The sequence below is a fragment of the Apus apus genome, chromosome 3, assembly GCF_020740795.1.
Source record: "Apus apus isolate bApuApu2 chromosome 3, bApuApu2.pri.cur, whole genome shotgun sequence".
Lineage (NCBI taxonomy): Eukaryota > Metazoa > Chordata > Aves > Apodiformes > Apodidae > Apus > Apus apus.
This window is the reverse complement of record NC_067284.1, coordinates 74,688,813-74,710,854: the sequence shown is the minus strand read 5'-3', so window position 1 is coordinate 74,710,854 and position 22,042 is coordinate 74,688,813. Positions and strand designations below refer to the sequence as shown.

At 38.2% G+C, this 22,042-nt stretch overlaps 1 protein-coding gene across 2 annotated transcripts in view; it reads right to left on the bottom strand.

The window, feature by feature from the left end:
- Positions 1 to 22,042, bottom strand: part of LRFN2 (leucine rich repeat and fibronectin type III domain containing 2) — a 156,436-nt gene that overhangs the window by 100,098 nt on the left and 34,296 nt on the right. The window lies entirely within an intron of this gene.

Genomic DNA, 22,042 nt, shown 5'->3' with positions numbered 1-22,042 from the left:
CGGTTGCTTCAGTCAGCCCCAAAGAGTTCAGTGTAATGTGGCCCATTGCTGTCTCTCCTTCCTTAGATAAGCCTGCTTTGCAGTGCTACTCCAGTGAAGTTTCCTCACACACTCCACTGATGTTAGCTGGAGAATGGGGTTGTCCTAATGAGAAGACAGGCTATATTATGAGCCATGGCTGTTATAAAAAGCAAAGGTGGAGCTTGGTGACAGGAAAGGACCTCACATTGAGTATTTACACTTAATGACTTTTCAAAGCTAGCAGCTCCCTTAGCCTGTAGAAGTAGAGCAAGCAACATATGGCTGAATGAAACTGTGGTTAACCCATGAATCACGACACAGCATTCATCATAACCTCTGGGGCATGGTGCCTGCTGCTCAGCAGCTCATAGGGTTGTTTTCCCTGCAGCTGTCTGTGACACAGTTATCATGCCAAATTTGGATTGTGAAATGTTGACAGTGGATTTGACCCTATCATTAATCCTCAGTAGTTACTATTCAAGAAGTAAACTGTGCAGTGTGAGTGTTAAGCTCCTGAAAGAGCTCTTTGCTGCACTTAACTAGAAGTAGAAAACTCTCAGTGGCAGAGCTAATTTTCCTCAAAAGACTCAAGACAATTTCACCTATTTCCCCTTTCTACCCTGTATTCTAATAGTGCTGGATAATCAAGGAGTTTTTTGTCTTTTGCAGGAGATGACAAGTCAGGAGCAGTTCTGTGCCATGCTCCTTGCTTGGGAGCACAGCATTCACACACTGTTATGTGATGACAGTGTCATCATGTTGTGACATGGCAAATTGCTCAGCTTTCTTCACACACATTTTCATTACAGAGATGTTTTCACCTTTGCGGCGTGGTAAAAATGTACAGGGATCTCTCAGATTGCTGAGAAAAGGAAGGAAAAAAAAGGAAAAAGTGCTTCCCTACAGCTAAAGACAGGAACAAGTAACTGCAACAAACCTTGACAAAAAGTCAAATAGATATTCTGTAGAAGACTGCTGAGCATTAGTGTATTGACTGTACAGGGAAAGTTGAATTCAGGAGGTAACTCACGGTAAACTGAAAATCCCATAAATCAAGATTATTTAATTTTGTGTTCAAGTGACTGAAGATTTTTGTCTTATTTGTTGTGAGATTTTATCTGAGAGAGGTTAATAATAAATCCATTAACAAAAGTGTCTGGGGAGACTTGGCAAGTCAAGCAGCAATAAATAAAAGATTTTTAATGACCTAATGTTATTGTTTCACATCCAAGAGAGAACAGAAGAGAGAAAATAAGTTTTGTGTTGAAACAATAGTAGAAAAAAAACTATGAAAACAGGATATCATCTCTGAACTAAATGCTTCTCATTCCAGTTCTTTGGACTATATGAAGCACAAAGCTTATCTAATTCACAAATATCACAGCAATTTTCTTTTGTAACAACGGTGTTTTTTCTTTTTTCTTTTTTTAAAAAAACTGATTTCTTTAAAGATTATGATACCAGATTCAAGAAAAACAACACTGCTGCAGCTATTTTATTTGCAAATTTAGCTGGATATGTTATTGCTGAAATGGAGCCACTTCCTGATTGCTTATTAATAAACAAACCATGTATTTAGCACATAGAAATAAGATAATTTTGCTGCATGTTGAATACACGTGTCCTAATTCTGAGTAGTTTTTAGACCTTTCAAGCGTATTGCCTCCTTTGTTATCCATATGCATATCAGACTTTTACAGCTTTTCTACCTTTCCTGGAATGTTATGGTATGCATCAATAATTACAAGAGTATTTGCCTAAATGAGAGTCCAAAGCTTTGATGTAAAAATAAAAGTTAACATGCTTAAATTTTTCATCATAATTAAATCATACTAGTGTGAACTGCAGGTTGTTTTTTTAGATTTTAATTCTTTGTGAGTTTCAGAAACAAGTTAGCAATAATTTGTGTTAAGATATAAGTCCAAACTAATTTCCTAACACTCAATGGAGTAATTGGAGACTTGCAGCAGGTTAAATGAGGTTTAGAGCCAAAAATCAGGGCTGCTTTCTATCGTTGCTCTGATTGTAGGTGTAAAAGATGAGACCATCAGGTCAGAAAATAATTTAGGGAAGTGGGAATTTGGAGAAAAAAAAAATAGAAAGAAAAAAAAAAAAGAGGTGGCAATCATCTGTCAAGCTTCATGGTCATCTTGTGGAACAGACTCATTTACTTTTGAGTAAATTTCAAAGAACTGTCAATCATCTTTATCACAGATATTTGTAGAATAATTTGTGAAAGCAGCTGAAACACCCTGCCATTCATCGAGGGAAACTCCACTGACCATATACTGTCATTTGAGTTAATAATAATGCTAATAAATCTGAACGGCTTCTTTCATTCTCTAGCCCTTTGATCTTATCAAATGCATAAAGCTTGTAAACTGTCTCAGCCTCCTGGGGATAAATGAATGAAAACCCATATTCCGCTGTAACTTGTACTACAGATGCAGCTGCAGGTCTTCAGCTGCAAAGCCAAAAAGGCTGAAGCAAAGTGAATCCTTCTGCCATCACTTAAGTTAAACCCAATCTCTAGTAATTGTTATGGCAGGCAGTTGCTAGAAAAAAATAACCTCTGCACATATTAATGTTAAATGTAAGTTTTATCTAAACAGATGGCAAGTGTATTTACACCTATACTGCAAGTCAGTTCTGTTGTTTGCATCAACTTTTTCATTGTTCACAGTTTTTTTTCACTGCTAATGAAAGTTTCCTCAATGTTAACAGAAGCTAAGTAGTTGTTAAAGCTTACCTCTGATTCTCTGATTAATCCCCCTGTTTCAAGTGATGAAAAATAGAAATCAGGTGACCATTTGCACAAATGAAGCATTAGAAATACCTGGAAAGACTTTAGATAAATCAGAAACTGAAAATTGTTCCTTGATATTTTTTCAAGGGAAATTTCTGGTGAGCCAGCATCTTAAAAGGCTGTTAAGATTTGATTATAAAAGTGAAAATTATGAAGTTTAAGTTGTGAATAAGGACACGGCAAGATGTACTGACATATTAAAACTTGAAATTCTGCAGTTCCTATGCCACTCACTTCATAAGGCTAAACATCACCTAAATTAATTCGAAAAAAAGCCTATATTTACATCAAATACAGCTCAAGATGTACACATTTATAAAATGGTTGTTGATAGTATTATTTGTAGGAAACTTTCCATATTTTAAAAACAGATTATGAATGACCTCTAATAAACTATTTCTGCACATCTCTTCACTGTACTGTAGCATTAAAATTCCAGAGCAATACTGCTCTGTCACAATCCTATACAGCAGAGAGAGATGCTGTGCTCTGTATAACCTATTTATACCAAGAGCCAATAAAGCTCACCTTTGATTTTTTGCTCTGGGTTCCTGACTGGGGTGCAGCCAAAACCTAGGAAAAGGAATTTGTATTTATCTCAGCCTACTGTAATGCAAAGTGACATAGAGTGAGCAAATGGCACAAACCCTCACAGCTGGAGACCAATCTAGACCCCAACTTCCCAAATAAGGTTGTGGAAATAACTCATTAAAAACAAGGAGACCTTACTGTGCGATGCTGTCTTCTGCAAACTGCAGATAGCAAATGTGCCAGTCTTAGTGGCTATCGAGAAGTTTTGTCAAGCCAAAGGCTGAAGAATATTAAAGAGATCACCTCAGAGCTGGGGAATGCACTTTTTTAAGAACATAATAATCTTTCTGCTTTGAGAGAAAACAACAAATCTGAGAATGACTGTTACACACCCATCCTGGATTCCCTCCATAAAACACAGACAACCTGTTTCACCACTTTTCCAAGTCAATGAAAACATTCCCGTTGACTTTGGAAAAGACTAATCAAAATAGCTGATGTATCAAAATGATTCTGGAATATTTGCATTTTCTGATAAGGAAACTTATAATGTCAAAATAGTGGTTAAATAAAAAACAACACCCTCATTGACTTCCCTCCATTAGTTTTGTACCAGAACTTTCAACAGTCAGATAGACACCTTCACTGATTCATTAACACTACAAGAAACCCCCTTAAGCATAAACACAATGTAAATACTAATCTATCCACAATCAGGTTCACAGATAGTTCTTTATATGTGACAACAGCACTCCTGAGGCAAAAATTATGTGATTTACATTTTAAATCCATACTTATGTGTTCAAGAGCAAGGTGCTGAAGTCATTTAGAGCTCAGAATAGAAAGTGTTTATTCAATCAAGAGAACACAATATGAACAAGTGGGGAAGGCAACTGAAGAAATTAATTCATTATTAAGGAAAAAATGATGCTTGACATAGTGAGAAGCAGAGTAGATAAAATCCCATCCAGTAGCTGCTGCATACACGTTTGTGGTGTTCTGTTTTGAGGAATAAGAGCAACAAGCATCAATGGGGCTTTGGAAAGGGGCTTTTCTTCATGATACAAAATAATAGGAATAAAAAAGTTCTTCCTTACGGATTCCTGCTCTACATAGTTCCTCCCCGACTCCATCTTGCCACTCTCTTTGCCTTCCTCAGCCTTTCTTTTGAGCTCTGAACACATTTCCCAGCCTGTTTTTGTCAATCACCGTTGTCAGAACAGCAGCTGCACGGAAGTGTCCACAGAATTATTTTATCCTGAAAAATACCAGCTTAATGTGTCTGAAATCTGCAGGAAGATTAATGGCATAGAAATGTTGCCCCATTGCCTGCTATTCCACTTCCTAAGGCAGGTGGCTTTGTGGGACACTGCAGAGATTGCTTGTTGTCTGTCTAGTACAGTGACAACTGGCAGAGCCAGAAATCTTAAGTTCATTTGAAATGAAAGCAAATCAACCTAAAATAATTTGGATTGGTTTTGATATTTTTAGCACTTGGGGGCATGGCCTTTGACATGCAAGTAAGTCCACATTCCAGTTCCTTTCTGGAATACACCCCTTAACCAGAAAAGAAGCTGTAATGTGACCAGGGATAAATTGAGGCAGAGAAGTGTATTACAATTATCAGACATCTGACAATTACACATGTTAGGTAAGATAATGATGTCGCTGCAGATAATGCTTTCTCCAAAGAGCACAGTAGGTTAGAGAAGTTCTCCCTCTGACCGTGCACCTGTGATTCTTCTTACTGGGGTGCCCACTGTGAAATTGCAGTGTCCCAGAGAAACATTAGCAGACAAAGAGAAAGAAACAAGCTTGGGTATGCCTGGTGTTAGGAGCACAGTGTCTGAAGAGTTTAATTTCCATCAGAAATGACTCCACTGAAGAGCAGAGCTAGTAAAGGGAAAGAGCTAGTGCCTGCATATGGCTTTAGTTTCAGGTAAAACAAAGCATAACTTCTCCTGAATTATTTCTGACTGTAAACTCCCTCGAGTCATACTTTTTCCTGCTGCTGCCCCCAGAACAACTCATTTATGTTTTATGTTTTAAAATGCAAATGACAAGCAATTAATTAGTAAACATCCCAAACCTGGTATCTTTAGCCTCGCTATCAAAAGCATTCAAGAGCAATGCAACAGAAGTCTAAACTGTCCCCTTCAGATCTCCCTTCACTTCTTAGTGACTCATTATTGGATCTGTATGTAGGGATGGAAGTTTCCTCACTCAGTGATGTGTCATTAGAAAAATATAAGTGTCCCAAGCAATTCTGAGTCTTCTATTCCAAACAGTTACAGAGAAAACACCAAGTCTTTCAAACAGTAATGATAAGTCTGAACATGAGCCCAAAGGTCTAATTTTTGCTGTCATATTGAAACAGATCAACTCAACTAAAAACTCTAGTACATGGTTTAGAGAATACTGTGCTCCAGGCTTAAATTCAGCACGTAAAGATCTGAGCCCAGGAGAAAAAATATGTTATCCACTCTTTGAAAAACAGCAAGGATTGGCATTTACTGTTTTGAATTAAGGGGAAACAAGTCAATCTAAATTTAAAAAGTTTTGACCGGAGGTTTTCTTGTTGTGTTTTGTTTTCTTTTAATTTGATATCTGCAAAATTATTAATGAATTAGGTTAAAAATACACAGCTGTATGAAAAAGCATCACAAGGTCTGACTGATTTCTGAGGACAGGCTCCCACAAAAACTGCATTTAAATTAATTGTCTAGACACTGGAGAAGGCTCCCCAGTCAGCGCCAAGTCACAGGAGCAAAACCAGAGAACAATTACCACTATATTTGGTTTCAGATATTAAGTGGGATGTATGGACTGCCTATACCTTGTGGTTGGACTCTCTGCAGAATTCCACTGTACAAAGGAAATAGGGCAGAATAACACATAGTATAAAATATGCCTATAGGTAGATTCAAAGTTTAAAACCAAGCAGGAAGAGTAATTTTGTATGAAAAAGGGATGATGTTATGGTGTTGGTGTGAATTCAAATGCAGTTAAATCTATAATTAACAGAAGGAAAAATATAATAACATTGATGAATAAGAGATGACAGACTAGTATCTCATAGAAAAGGATGACAGTAGCTATTTTGACTTGACTCTTTTGACATTGCACTGTATGTGCAGAGCTGCAGAACGCAATTATTGAACTGACAGGTAAGACCATCCAGAAATTATTATGACCAGGTACACATGCAGAACAGAGACTGGAGTAAACTCTACCATGCATTTCCGCTCTGAGTCCTGCAGCTTTCTGTACATAAGAGAACATTCTTCCCAGGAAAACCGAATTAGCTATCTTTCCTAGTATCAGAGAGTGGCAACACAACTACCACAGTTTTTTTTCCCCACTTCTGATTTCTCTAATGAGCAATGAAAAAAACCCACAAAATCATTCTGAATACTTGGTTGGGAAAGAAGAGACGTGATTTAACCTCACAAAATGACACCGCACATGTAACTACTAACCATAAGAATGCTGATCACTGGCATTAGAATTCATGTTGCTCTTTTTTCTAAATAGACATTTACAGGCATTGTGCTGGCAGCTGAAGGGCGATCATTAGCAGCTCCGGCGACATGATTCACAGTCTTTTAAGTACATTTCCCCTTTCTGCACTTTTTTTTTTTTTCCCCCTCCTTTTGGCAGCCTGCTGACAACCACGTGAATGTCAGAGTCAGCAGGCTGAAATCTGTACAAAGAAAGAGAATGTAGGTCTTCACCCACCTTCCCCACAGCCTGGCTCAAAGCCCTGTATGCAGTACCGGGGTCCTATCACCATTCTTACTGTTATCAAGCCATACAGCCCAAAATAAAAGAATAATCTACACTTTTGCTGCAACATTCAAGTTACAGATTAATTTCAGGGACTGCTGTTTTTGGACCCTTTAACAAGGTCAAGTCAGGAACACTTCAGACTGTGAGGCAACCAAAAAACCTGTTACCACCACATTGCAACATCATACTTTTTAGCACCAATAAAAAACATTTCAGAAGCCAATACCACTAGAAATGTTTTTTACCTGGTCAAGAATATTCCTGTTACTAAAATTTTGGGACCTGATGAGACTTTTCTCCACCATTTATTGCTTGAAAAATGTCATTACCCAAAAGTGGACTGGTTTATAGGAAAGTTTAACAAAGGTCAGCTGCAATGATTCAACCGCTAAAGTTAATCTCATTCAAAGGTTATTACTCTGAATTATTAATTGCACAGCAACATCCAAAAGAACAACTTAATTAGGCAAAACAAAGAACTATGAAAACTGAAGTAATGCCTAGGTTGTCAGGGATGTTAGGGAGCAGAAGTCCTCTGGTGGTGGACCAAATGGTAGAGCACTTTTGTACTGTTAGACTTGTCATTTGAGGTACCTGTACATCGACTGAGCAAAACTTGTGAAATATAGCATAAAAAGCTGCACTGGCTCTTGACTGGCAACAAGATACTCCTGGATTTCAAGGTGCAGCTGGATAAGATAAAATAATTCAAATTCATGTTTTTCTATCAAGTTTCTATTTGGGGTATTGGACAAAAGTAATTAAGATCTAGGGTATCAGTTGTGTGTATCTATGAAAACAGCAGTTATTGCAGTTTCTACAGTGATTTGAGGAACTGACAAAATTTCTTACAAAGTCTAGGAATGCTTAGTTTCCAAGTAAGTTAAGGTGTAAGGTATTTTTCCTCAAACCTTTACCCACTCTCCCAACAAATCAAGTGAATATGTAACAGCTTCAAATAATCAGAGTAGGTCCCTTATTTACACAGACATCTAGCACTTTCTGTCACTTCTGATACAGTTTGCAATATAGTCCTCTAGGTAACACACCTGTCAATTTGATTTCTCCAGTTAAGGGACGGGAGGAGATCCTTAGAAGCATCTTGCTTTTCTGATACTTATCTGGCCAGAAAACTCAATATGCTCTGAGATTCACAGACTGCTCATCCTAATTGACTACTCCTTTGCCAAGCAGTTAATCACATGAAATAGCCTGTGACCCAGAAGGACAGAGCCCACAGACACACCACGATGCTTCTATAATTGCAACAATTCCTCTTCTGTGGTTTGGCCACAGTAATCATTATTCCGTTGCCATAAATAGGAGTGGAATTTGGCTGAAATGGCTTTTTAGGACATAGAGGCAGTATTCCTGACTTCATTCCCTGCATTGAGGACTATATAACCTACAAGAAATCCCAATCATCACTTTTTTCCCATAGTTTTTTTAGGTTCATATTTGAAATTTTCAGCTTTCATGGAAATAAATGAAAGCCCAGTTGGCATGGTGGTGTTGAGTTGATAGTTTGACTTGTTGATCTTAGAGGCCTTTCCCAACTTTAATGATTCCATGACTCTATACTTGTAACTCAAATATATATATATCTTTTCTATATCACCTGAACTATCAAAAAATAAAGTTACTGAAATTCTTCTTATTAAAAAAAAAAATATATGTATATATACTTATGCTTTTATAGAATTACAGTTTCATTTGCCTCCTCAGCACTAAAAGTAAAGTCTTCCTTCCTCACTTCACAATATGCTGTAGTTGAGCAGATACACGTGCTTACATAATATATGCTATACATATACTGACTTACAGAGAAGTTTTAGATGCCCCCTCCAGGGACTGGTCAAAGCCAGGCTGGGTGGAGCTGGAGCAACCTGGTTTAGTGGGAGGAGTTCCTGCCCATGGCAGAAGGGTTGGAAATAGATGAATTTTAAGGCCCCTTCCAACTCAAATCATTCTATGATTCTATGGCAGAATCAGTGGCAGACAGATGGAAGATACTAGAGGCCATGCAAGACTTTATCATTTATTTGTTTGGTTTCCCTAGGGCCGAGGGTCCAAGCAGAGTGCTGTTTCTTCTAGTGTCACACAGTCCTTGCTGTACGAAGCTGCTGAAAGCCTTTCTGCAGAGTGAGAAAGCTGGCTTTATGCTGACACTGGATTAGTCCGAGATGAACCACTGAGGTTAAAGCTCTTATGTCTGCAACTACAGATTAGGCCTGGTAGGACAGTGCAAACCTAGGAAAGGAGAGGGATGTGCAACAGAAAAGGTGAGCCTAGAGCACAGTGCCTCCTCCAGAACTCTGCATCCCCTGCAGCCAAGTGCCAGGGTAGGCGAGGCAGCGGCTGCTGCTTGGGAAAGGAACTGGCTGGATAAAATCATGTCTTGTGTACAGGTACAGAAGTAAAACTAGCAACAAAAGGCATTTTTAAAAATCAGAACTCGTAACTCAGGAAAAAAAAAAAAAACAAACAAACAAACAAAAAAACCCACACATCTATTGGGTGATCCAAACCAAATTTTATCTGTGGTGTAACTTTATAAGGGGTACAAATGGAAAGGTGCCATCACTACATTGGCTGGCCTGACAGAATCTTTTCCCCACTCCTGAGCATGAATGCAACTACAGATTTTTGGACTGAATGCTTGCTTAGAGACTGGATGATAACTTTTGCTCAGACACTTTTGTCATTATTTTCTATCTCAGAGACTTCCACAATTCAGTTTACTTACCCGTAAGTAATGCAATCATTCCAAGCCCACGCTGACAAATCCTTACTATCCTATCTGTAGCTTAGAGAAGGCCCTGATCCACAAGGTCAACACATTGATTTATAGGATTATGGCAATCTAGTCTGGTCTGCTTTATAAACTGAATACCCAGAAGAAAAAGATATTTCCTTAGAGGAAGGGTCTCTATTGTCTTCATGACAGTATAGGTCTGAATGTATTTAATTCAGCTCAGAGATCCTTCATGTATCACACTGTCTATGTATGTCTGCCTGAAGACAGAGGCATGAGAAAGAACACAAGAGCCTTCCTGTAATGCTATATAGTGCTGGAATGTGAAGAACTCTTGAATAAAGAATGGAACCTTAGGGAGAATGAAATAGAAATGAAAAGGCAACACATCTGTGTTTTGATGACACACCAATAGCTGCCTTGAAGTGAGACCCCATTATTCTGATGAGTAAGGGTTCTGCAACTGTGTAGCGTTTTGCTTCCTGACGGCATTCCTCTTTTCTCAGTGCTATAACATCAGAGCTTCAATCATAAACCATTTCCTATGCTTACTTTCCTGTTTCCTTGTTTCAAATTTTTTACTCTTTCTCCTGCTTTTTTTTGTTTGTTTGTTTTTTCAGTTCTTACAATGTACCATTAGAGATACATAGAAACAAACAAAATAAACAACTCTCTGTGGACATTTTGCAAATGTTTTTGGTTTTGACTCCCATCTGTTGTGCATTACTAGAACAGGAGCGGCTAATGTATCTGTTCACAAGTGTGTGGAAAATATGCAGAGGTTGGAGTGAATGTCATAACAGAAGACCAGAGGATTTTAATAGCAACTGGTTCTTTAAAGCATATTTGTGAAGAGTATCTAAACATACACAATGAAAAATTAAAACCTGGTCTCTTGCAAGAAAGTGAGAGCTCTCAAAACAAAGACATTCAAATTCCTGACCAGGTCCAAGAGGCTTGGTCCACAGACCAATCTAAACGTGGTGAACACTTGGCATGCCCCAGAAATTGATATATAGTAAGGTGTTTTTTTGGTTTGTTTTTTTGGGGTTGGGTTTTGTTTTGTTTTTCCTGTTTGTTTTGATTAGTTTTGTTTGTTTGTTTGTTTTGCTTTTGGTTACTTGGGATTTTTTTTGGGGGGAGGGATTTGTTGAGGATTTTTTTATGGGTTTTGGTTTTGTTTTGTGTTCTTGAAAAAAACAAGACCTAAACAACCATATATGCCCTGCAAGCACCATGAGGCTGGTTCTGTATACATTGGTCTCTCATTCCCAGGCCCTCCTAAACTAAAGATCAGGAAGAACTGGTGCCTACTTTTTCTTTTTGGAGGGTGTTGTCTCTGACAACATCCTTGACTGTTTTGCCTTCTGGCATAGCCAGGTTTTTCTCTCTCATCCTCCATAAAGGGACATATTAGATTTCAAACTACTTCACCTTCAAGAAGCTGATAGAAGTACCAGCATCTCCTAGATGGAGCCTTCTATCATTACAGAAATTTATGAAAGTTTAGAGTTGTTATTTTTCCAGGGATAGTATCAACTGTCATATCCAATCTTATCAACCCAGTTCAATGAACACAGGTAAGAATACTACCTTTCAGTTCCTGTTCTTTAATAATGGGGAGCCACCACTGCCTAAATACCTTCAAGGTGGATTTCATTCTTGTTTTCAGCTGGAAGTCTTACCCACTGCTAAAGGCATGATACTAGCTTTGATGGGAGTATTTTTTGACCTTATCTGTTATACTGTATGGTTTTTAAAGTATAACTGCCTCATCCTGTTTAGTTTCTTCATTTTTATTTCCTGTTTTTATCCTAATGGTAGCATTCCAAACAATTCCTTGAGCATAGTTTAATGCCATGTATCAGCCAGTTGCCCTGCATTAGTTAACTGAGTTATCATTTTGGAAGGATAAGGCTCACTTCTGAAATACTAATCTGGGTACAAGTCTTTATTTCTGCCCTATTTTTTTACTGCGCTTTTACTTCATTTTTGTGTAACTTCATAATTAAAGTAGCTTCATAACTTGTACTAGCTAATTGCTTAAAAATTATATGTTCCTCATTTTTTTGCTGAATTTGCAGAAAATCCACCATTTGTACCAACTGTTAAAGCCACCTATTAGTGTTTTCACAGGGAAATAAAATCAGAGCCTTTCAGAGAAGAATCATGTCCAGAGCTTTTGTACCAGTCTACCCAAAACACAGCTGCGTTGTATTAACAACAATCCATTCACACCCCTGGGAAAATCAGATCACAAATAAAACTGTCACAACAGACCAAAAATCTACATATGAATGACATACATCCCAGTGAAACAAACAATAACAATCATCATCACCATTATTATTAATAGGCATCGCCTGGCCAATCCTTTGCAAACTGAGTTGAACATTTCTCTATTAGTGCGCTCCTTCTGCAAACAGCCCTGATGAAATCCCCTCGACAATCCTAATGTGCATAAGACAGTGATGGAAGATACTGAGTTATGAGCCTCTGTGTGCTGAACCAGCTGTCTGGAAAATGTATCTTGGGGACAGTAACAATTTGAAATGCACTGTGAGATCCTTTATCATAAATTGCCTGCCTGCAGGATCATTCCACATGTCATATGAGGACATAAAAGTGAAGTACAGGGAGAGGCAAGAGAATGGCCAGTAGCTGAACCAAAGAGGGAACAGCAAAATCCTGCAGTGTGACCATCAGGATCAGTGGTGAAAGGTGGCAAGATCAATCCTTGTGGCCCAAATGTTTTTCTGATCAAGGGTAATAGAGGTGAACACTTTTTCTTTGGTACAGTAGACTTATTCTTCATGAAGATGTGGAAAATTGTAAACTTCAGTTGGGACCTCTTAGGGCAAAAACAGGGATGATTCATGTATTACACTTGAACCAATTACAATCCAGGAGTATAGAGAGGGCAAAAGCTGTGGCAAACCACCATGTTTGGCATAAGGCATGGTTAGTAGCCAGGGTGTTGCCTGGATCAGGAAACAGAAGAAACCAAGGAAAGTCCAGTTTGAACACTAAGATGGTGACAGGGTCAAAAAGCAAGGAGTATGGGAAGGTGAGGGAAAGAAATTTGAAGGGCAGGAGCAAGGCCAAGGCATGATCTTAGCACCACAATACTGTGCAGAGATTTGGAGATAAGGATGGGAGTAAAGTTGAGCAGGACAGGGGGAACACCATGAACTGCTACAGGGCAGGCATAAACATGTCTGTGCTACAAAAATTAGGCAAAGGTGAAGCACTCAAGAGAGGGAATCAGGGCTAGAAAGTATTAAATAAGATCCATGTCAAAGGCCATAAAGTAAACAACATGCAAGATTCCCCTTCCTAGTGCTTGGACTCAGCCCTGCTACTGGAGGAAGCGGGGGCACAGCCTCCCAGAAGACTGATTGCAGTCAAACCATTTCTGAACTCTTGATTACCAAGGCGAGCTGTATGAAAATGAAGGCAAACTATTGAGCCTGGTAATACCATGGTGACACTCCATCATGCAAATAAAAAATAATATATATATATGTATATTTAGATATATAAAAACCCCCAAGGTTTGGATAATCAGTGTTCAGCCTATCTGTAATTTGATGAAATTGTGAGTAGGAACATTTCCACTTCAAAAGGTGTGGGTGGTCTGTTTGTGAAAGCATGCAAACCTCAGATTTTTGTCCCAGAATTTCAGGAATAAAAAAATGCAAATAACAATGTCACAACCCCCCAAAAAAAAACCTCTTAATGTTTTCAATTTTTTTCTGCTTCTACCTAGGCTGTGAAAATTATAGATACTTTGTTTTCTCCTAATACTGCATCAGAATCCAGACACTTGACTAACAGGATAGAGACTTTAAAAAAAAAAAAAAACAAACACAAAAATTATATAAAATAAGCACATCAATAAAATGCTCGAGTTAGGATTTAAATTCTCTGGAAGTCTATGAGTGGTTCAGTCTGAATCCCTAGCTTATATGCATCTCTCCATTTCAGAAGAGATGGTTGGCATTAATCTGACTGAAAGAACTCTAATTGCAATGAATCTAGTGCACAGGGTGTTGTGGATGCTCTGAAAATTACCTTTAAACATTTAAGATACTGTCAAAAACATATTTCAAAGCAGAAGAGTGCAGTCTCTGTGCACCAGTTCCCAAACACTAACAACAACATTGTAGAAGAGTCTAAAAACATTCTGACGTGGCATGAAATCTGAACTTCTACTTGCAGCCAGAGAAATAAAGCCTTTTCTCGGCTACCTTTTCTGTCAGCACCTTGCAACAAAATTGTTTTTCTCATCAAATCATGCAAAACTTCAGAATCAAGAGAAGCAGAAATCTGATGGGTCAGACAGTTATCTGAATTTGTACTTTGCAGCTGTGTTTCAATTTCAAGTGATGTTTAACATGTCGTGCTTTTAAAACAAACACTTTGGTCTTTACTTGTTCGTTTTAGCTATGGTGGTAAAAAGCACTGTAAATACAGTGCAGAGGTATTCAGCTGTAAGAGGGGACCTCTAAGCTGGTTTCAGTCACTGCTCATGACACACTACTTAACTTCTAAATGGTAATTTTAATTTCTTATTCCACTTTTTCCGCCAAAAGAAAGTAATCAGGTTCTTTAGTGATGTTTCTTCTATAATGTTTTTCTTTTGAAGAAGAGAGGGAAATAGCACCTTCAACCTAGGAAAAAGTGTATTTGGGGCATTTTATTTTTTTTTCTTTCTCTTAAGTATACTTTTGTGAAAATTTTTACCCAATGGTTTTGCAAAAAAGTTGCAAATGGCAAATATCTTTCCTCTCCCATTTTTCACATGTAAGTAGTTCTGTGGCTTTTCAAGCAGTAAAAGTCCTCCCTTACAAAGTGCATTCACCTCTTGGCAACTCTGCCCCTTGGCAAGGACATTGGTGATGAGCTATAACATATCTGCAAGAGGAAGGACTGGTAGTTGGAAGATCAGTCTCACAGTGGGTGTTAGGAACACACGGCAGGTTGGCAACACGAACAGCCTAAGCAGCTCTGAAATTACATGATGGAAGAATTCAAAGTGTGTCTGGGTTTCAGACAAGGTTTTTAACTGAATTTTTTTGTGGTTATTTTTTGGGATCAAAGTGATTATCTTTTCAAAGAGGAGAAATTCCATTATTTTTTTCTGACAAGATCTCATAATTATCTTTTGCTTCCTCAGGAAAAACAGTTGCACAGGTAAGTGTAATGCTGTGCCTAATGGCACATCCCAATTCACTGTCAAGGAAGTAAAGGAGCTCATGAGTCTGACTGTCAGTGAAGTGCTGCAAAAAAACCCTAGTGCAGATATAGTCTGATTTGTGAGAGTGTAACTTATTTCTCCCGCTGAACTGGAATAAGATATACTGAAACAAGCAGGTTTACATTGGTAATAGTGGTATTCACACTATGGTTGTTTGCCAGTTTCCTAGTGCTGACAAAATCTAACCCATATATGCAAGTTAACCATGTTTTTAACAGAAACTGGAAGTTAAAAAAAAATAAAATTATGTATTTTGCTAAAAAAGCCCCCACAGTAATTTATATTAATAGGTCGTTCAAGTTTTCTCCTCCATTTCTGTCACTGGCCCCATCCCTAGACAGTAAGTTCAAGAAAGTTTGTACCAAATTTTTACTGGCAATACTGAAGTCACATCTAACATCAGAAAATTCACCTGGTGTTTCTGCACAGTTTTAAAGGAAATAAATTATAATAATTAATTCCTGAATATTGAATGTTGGTGGAAATCCCATTTTATTTGTTCTTTTGTTTCTTAATATGACTTTTACTCTAAAATTGAAATTCTGTGGCACCAGTTTATATGCAGATCTAAAATTAATTTTTCAGGTAGTATCATGACAACGGAGTTGTAAAGTGCAGCAAGAGTGCTGATCACCTCTAGAGAAGGAGAGACAAGTTAAATCATCTTCAAAACAAAGAAATGCTTGTTAACCACACTCCTTTATCAAGAATCACAGAACTGTCATGATTGAAAGAGACCTCTAAGATCACTGTGTTCAACTGTCAACCTATATCCCCCAAAGAAAAAACACTAGAGGATGTCCTTAAGTGCCTCTTCTACACAGTTTTTAAATACCTCCAGGGATGGTGATTCCAATACCTCCCTGGGCAGCCCATTCCATCACCTGACTAATTTTTTTGGTAAAGAAATTCTTCCTAATATCTAGTCTAAACCTCACCTGTTGTAACCTCAGGCCATTTCCTGTAGTCCTACCAGTATTTACTTGGGAGAAGAGGCAAACACTCACCTCCCTACAACCTCCTTTCAGGTAGTTGTAAAGAGCAATGAGGTCTCCCCTCAGCATCCTCTTCTCCAAGCTAAATAATCACGATTCCCTCAGTCTCTCCTCACAGGACTTTCTCTCCAGCCCCTTCACGAGCTTGGTTGCCATTCTCTAAACTCACTCAAGCAACTCAACTTCTTTCTTGTAGTGAGGGCTGCAGAACTGCACACAGTACTTGAGGTGCAGCCTCAAGTACAGGGACTTCTCTATTCCTAGGGGCCATCCTGATACAAGTTTGGGGTATTTTTTCACCTTTTTCAGTAAAGATTGATAAGCTACCCACATGATAATCTATCCACAAGTCTAATGAGATGGAAACATTCTCTTTTTGGTATAGCAGGTACCATACCTTTTCCTTGCTTTATCTTTAGCCCTGTATTTATGATAGGCACAAATATAGAAAGTTCTGGGCAAGATTAATTATTTAAGTCACTGAAAGGGACCCAAAACAGGACATATGTAGTCTCCTGAAATACCAGGACTCAGCAACAGGATCATTCCTCACAGTGTATATATTCTCATGTTTACAAAACTTTTTATAAGGTACAGTCTCTCTCATTTGTATCAGGATGACATTGAACCATTAGGATCCGATGTCATGAAATGCAGAGGAGACAATGATTTACAGTGGAATTTCAGAATATTGGCAAAGTCTGAGTACTGAATGACAACTACCATGTAGAGGTACAGCAATGTTGGCAGCATGATTCTGTAGAGGCAACAGTAATTCAAAATGCACAGTGTCTGCTCTTGTGGAACCTAATGGTCCCATGGCACTACTGTATAACTATGGTGCCTTGGCCAAACATCCCCCTTGGCAATAAAACAGCTTTTATAGATCCCCAGCTGAGCATAAACCACTGTTTAGTAAATCAGAGCAGCTGCTTTTGTCTGTATTGTTCCTGCAGGATTCTACTTTCTCCTACCTTGTTTCAAAGCAAAAGGAGACTCAGGGAAGCTGATAGAGATACTTCAGAGAAAATCCTGGTGTAAGCTGCAATAAGGTGAACCCTCATCCTGTCTTTCCCTAGGACGGAACCTGCTGATTTGAAAAAGGCTTTGGGGAATCCTTTCTGCAAGAAGGACATAGTGTAAGAAGCGAATCTATCTATTTCTATAATTTAGCATATTGAATTATCTACTTTCAAACACCAAGGACATTCTTCAAAAAAAGACTGTAAGACTCAAGAAAGTCCTAGCAGTTCGTGCTCAAACAGTTTTGGTTTAAAACCTCAGGTGCTTTTGTGGTGCTCATTAGTTCCTGTAGATGAAAAACTAATGCTACTAGTTTCAGGATTCTCCTTTTTACCAGTGTTTGTTGCCTGCAAGTAAGATTTCTCAGCTAGATTTCCAATCCAGAATTCTACACAGTGCCATGTCCATTTGTCACATTTACTGCAGTGCTAGAAATATGACCAGGTTGGTTAAGAGCAGCACAAACCAATTGGTTGATTTACCTGGCTTAACAGCCTTTGGACATTGGGCAGGACAAGTGCAGACACAATGGACAGGAAAGGGGGAAACAAAGCATCTGTTTAAATCTGTTTAAATCAAGGAAGAGCCTTCCAGCTGAATGCTGCAGTAAAAGGAAATAATTTATATTTCTAATGGCTCTCAGAGCCCTTCTCTCCTTTTAGTGGGTTGTATTTACTGGCCTCAGTTATGTAGTTTAGTTTCAAAAACATTTCACAAAGTCTTATCTTAGCTGATAAATCTCCTTGAGAGAAGCCAAGTATCTTTCACTGAGTAATTTAAAATACGTTAACAGGGTTATTCACAGCTAGGACTGCATTCTCTGCAGCAATCAGCTTTTTGTGTAGCTCGTACAAAGAGATTTTCCTTCACATAAATTTCCTTAGAGAACACCAAAGCATACCATATCACCACTCACTTTTTAAGGTAAATCCATCACACTGCAGATGTGAGCCACCTGAATTGGAAAAATACTTGGGTGCTGTTGACATGAAGAGTGGTTTTTTCAGTCTGGCTATCACATCAGAGGTGCAAATCCTAGATAACACTTGAAAAGCCTTTTCAAATGGAATTTTAACAAACCAGAATCCTAAATTACAGGCTTACCAACATCCAGTCTTGCCCCTCCTCTGCAGAAGGTATTCGTTCATTGTCATTGCAGGCAGTCTATCCATCAAGTGATCTATAATAAATATCACCACTATCATAGATGGTTCTATCACAGCAACCAAAGTTCCACTCTGCTGTACATTGTGTAAAGAATGACACCAGCAGTGCCCATATTGTCAGGGAAAAGTTCATCTACTCTCACAGCCCACACTGCTGGCTCAGCAGCCCACTCACCAAGCTTCTGCAAGTTTGCTAGAGGCAGAGCCTGGAGGAATCCAGCATTGGGCCTGTGCATTTAGGTGACCCTAGGCAGGCAGGACACAAGCTGATCTAAGTCATCCAATAGTTTTTGGGGTTTAAAAATTGTATTTTTTAGAAATCCTAGGAACTGCTTAATGATCTGTAATAGGGATGGACAGCCTTAAGGAAACTGACCCGCTGTATACTTAGTGCCAGCTCTCATGCTCACTTTCTCTTTGCAGTGTTGGCATACTCAAAGTGCTTGTCACCAGTGTCTGAGCAGAATAAACTAGAGGAGAATTTTGAAAGTGTTTTTCAAATACACTGTATTTGCCATGGTACAGTCTAAGAAACGCTCAGATGATTCATTTTGGACTTTTGAAAAAAAAGGTGTGCTGTTGTGTTTGTTTTTTTTTTTTAACCCAAGTAATTTTCTCAGTAGTATGAATGCAACTGTGGTGGGAAAATCCATGTGGTAAAAGGTTTAATCACAGAAGCCAGGCATTCACAGTTGGATTTCAATTAATATGTGTGTTATTTATACCTTTTAATTCCTTGCCTCCAGCAATATGCACTGACTACTTGATCACTGATGTAATAAAAGAAGGTGCACATTAAAAGGAATATGAGTGACAAAAAAAGCTAGTTATTAACTATGGAATTATTCATTGCATAATGTGTTGCAATACTGTCCCTTAAGTGAAGGTCACTCCTCTCTCCTCATCCAGTCCATTCCCCTTCATTTTTTTAACCAACTGACAACTTATTAACACCTCCTTTGTAAACATGGACAACCATCTGGTGTTAAGACTCCCTTCTGCCTGAAAAACATGGGTCTTGTGACTGTTATTACTTGTATAAAGTTGGCACCTGGGGCGTGCACTCAGCTTCCACTCACAGCCATAAAATTTAAAAAGTAAATTTTAATTAATGACAAGTCAGATTCTAGCATAGTCTGTTAACTTTTGGTTCGGGGAGAAGAGTAAGTAGCTTGATATATATTTGTTACAGTGGAATATAGTCCAGAAAGAGTTCAATCTTTTGATGGAAGCATGTCAGCAAAGAGACTGATCAGGTAATACTTAAAATATGTAGGTTATAGCAGGGTTCAGCCCACCCGCTTTTAGATGTTTCTCTCAGCTGCAGTATTTGTAACAAATACAATGTACAAAGCAGCATGTGTTTAAAGGATTAAATAGCAATAAGGTGAAAATAATAAGCTGATAATCACCGTTTTGGAAGCAGCAACTGAGACACTATTCTCAAAAGCTTATCTTTTCCTGACTTAACACATGAAATGTAGTGGGTGTACTCAGGTAAAGAAGTTGTCCAGAGAAACACAGCAACTTAAACAGGTTTCCTAGTAAATCAAATTATTTTTCAGCTAAACCCATGTCTACATAACAAGGAAGATTTCTACTCCTAGATCAAGGGAGATGTAGGTTCTACATGTATAACCAATTACAAGGTACTAAAATGTCTTTTTAGGCTTTCTGCAGTGCACTATGGGTAAACATATGCCTTGGTAAATATGGAAATAAAATTTATTTTGGACTAAGGTATAATAGCAAATGCTTTTCTATGCCCCAAGCCAAAAAAACTTGCACACTTTTATCCATCTTCAGAGCGGGGTATTTTTCATAACAAAAGAATCTTGAAATTACCATGGTTTGAAAACTAAAAGGGAAATATCTGTGGAAACAAAATCTTGCCTCTCTTGAATTTTGCAAGGAAAAGCAGCAATCTAGTTTCATGGGGTATTTGGCTTTCAAATGAGATAAAAGTCTTATTTACATTGAGGCTCCTACTGGAAGCCAGTATATTGTGAGAAGTCTTTAGGATCAGTCTCATAATTTTTATATTTTATATTCTATTTGAAAGTCCCTTCTCCAGGACTTGCAATATGTACATTATATACCAGGAAAATAATATATTCTGAAACTCTTGGACAAGGAGGGCACATCACAACCCCTAAAAGTTTGTTAATGTCCGTTGTCTGTCCTGCAAAGGATGACTGAATATTCTTGAAGAAAAACGGGTTTGAATCCTCTCTCTCTCTGGTGGCTCCTGACTAGCTGTTTTCCTATTGGTAAAACTACTTTCATTCACAACTCAGAGTGAAACTATCCTTGACCTTGAACTGTGTTAGTGTATCCCAGGAATGGAGATAGTAATCTGCAGTATAAATAAAATCTGGGATTTGTCATTTAAGTCCACTCCTATATAGGAGCAGAGATACATATACTCCTGTCTGACAATTTTCTGAACACACTCTGAAGTTTCAGATTCTGATTCTCTGCTTGACACTACCAATGCAAGTTAATGCAAGAGGGCTGTTGCCAAACCAACAGTATAGCATTTGAAATTCTGTTTTCAGATTGATTAATCACAAGAAGTAAAACAGTGGAGAATTAAAGCTTTCTTCTGTGCAGAGAAATGGGCAAGTCTTTGTTGACATTAACCTAAGCATGTGCGTATATATACACATACACAAACACACATATTCTTTTTTCCTGTGATTATAATACTCAAAAGACACTTCATTGGTTCAGGCATATTTTCTTTCTCCAGCCCACCACAAAAAGCATGTAGTGAGAAGCCCTCATGAACTTTCAGAGACTTGAAATAATGACAATTGAAAAAATTCATGTTTGCCTGCATTTTAGTGAATGATAACTCAAATATGATGATCTACTTCCACAGCCATCACAATATAAATCTATTTTCCATTTTTTAAAATGTTATTTTAAGCTTAAAACATTCAGCTTCTGTTTGTCTAATAATCAAATGCTTTGTTTTAATGCCTATCTGCAAATTCATAAAATGAGAAATAATGTTCTTTGCCTTTTAAAACAATGCATATTTATTCTGGCATGAATCCTTATTGAGGCCTCTTTAGCTAAAACAATAGGAAGGGACCACAAGAAGGATGGCAGTCTTTGTTTTCCATTTTCTATGCATACTTTGTCTCCAAATAAAGAATCCGAGATTAAACATAAAAGATACTCCAAAAATTCAGGAAGTAATAGAATCATCTTTCTCTGAGGAAGGAGTCCTGGGCTTTAAATCACCTTACAGCAAGAACCACCAGCAGGGAAGCCCCTCTCTCTATTCACTTCCCAGGGCACATCATGACAATTCTTGTGGCAGATGCTCTTCTACCAAGATTCCTTACAGTTGTCAGTTCTTGGGAAGGCAGCAACTGACAATATTAATGGTTTTGCTACAAGGGGGCTTGCAGGTTAGTTTTGTTCACTCCATTAACAAGTGGGTGTTGCCGTTTCCCCTTACTTTTCATGCAGTTCATCCCATATAAGGTTTCAGTTTCAGCCCCTCGTACACCTCTGTTTTGCAGAATCCACCCACCTTCTTCTCAGGTCAGTGTTATGATCTTTGATAGAAAATTCTACACAGAATTTGTAGCTCCTACAGCCTGTGGGAAAAGATGTTCTGGCTCTTGACAAAGGATGTTCCCTTTATTTAGAATCAATATACTCATTTTGGTCTCATGACTC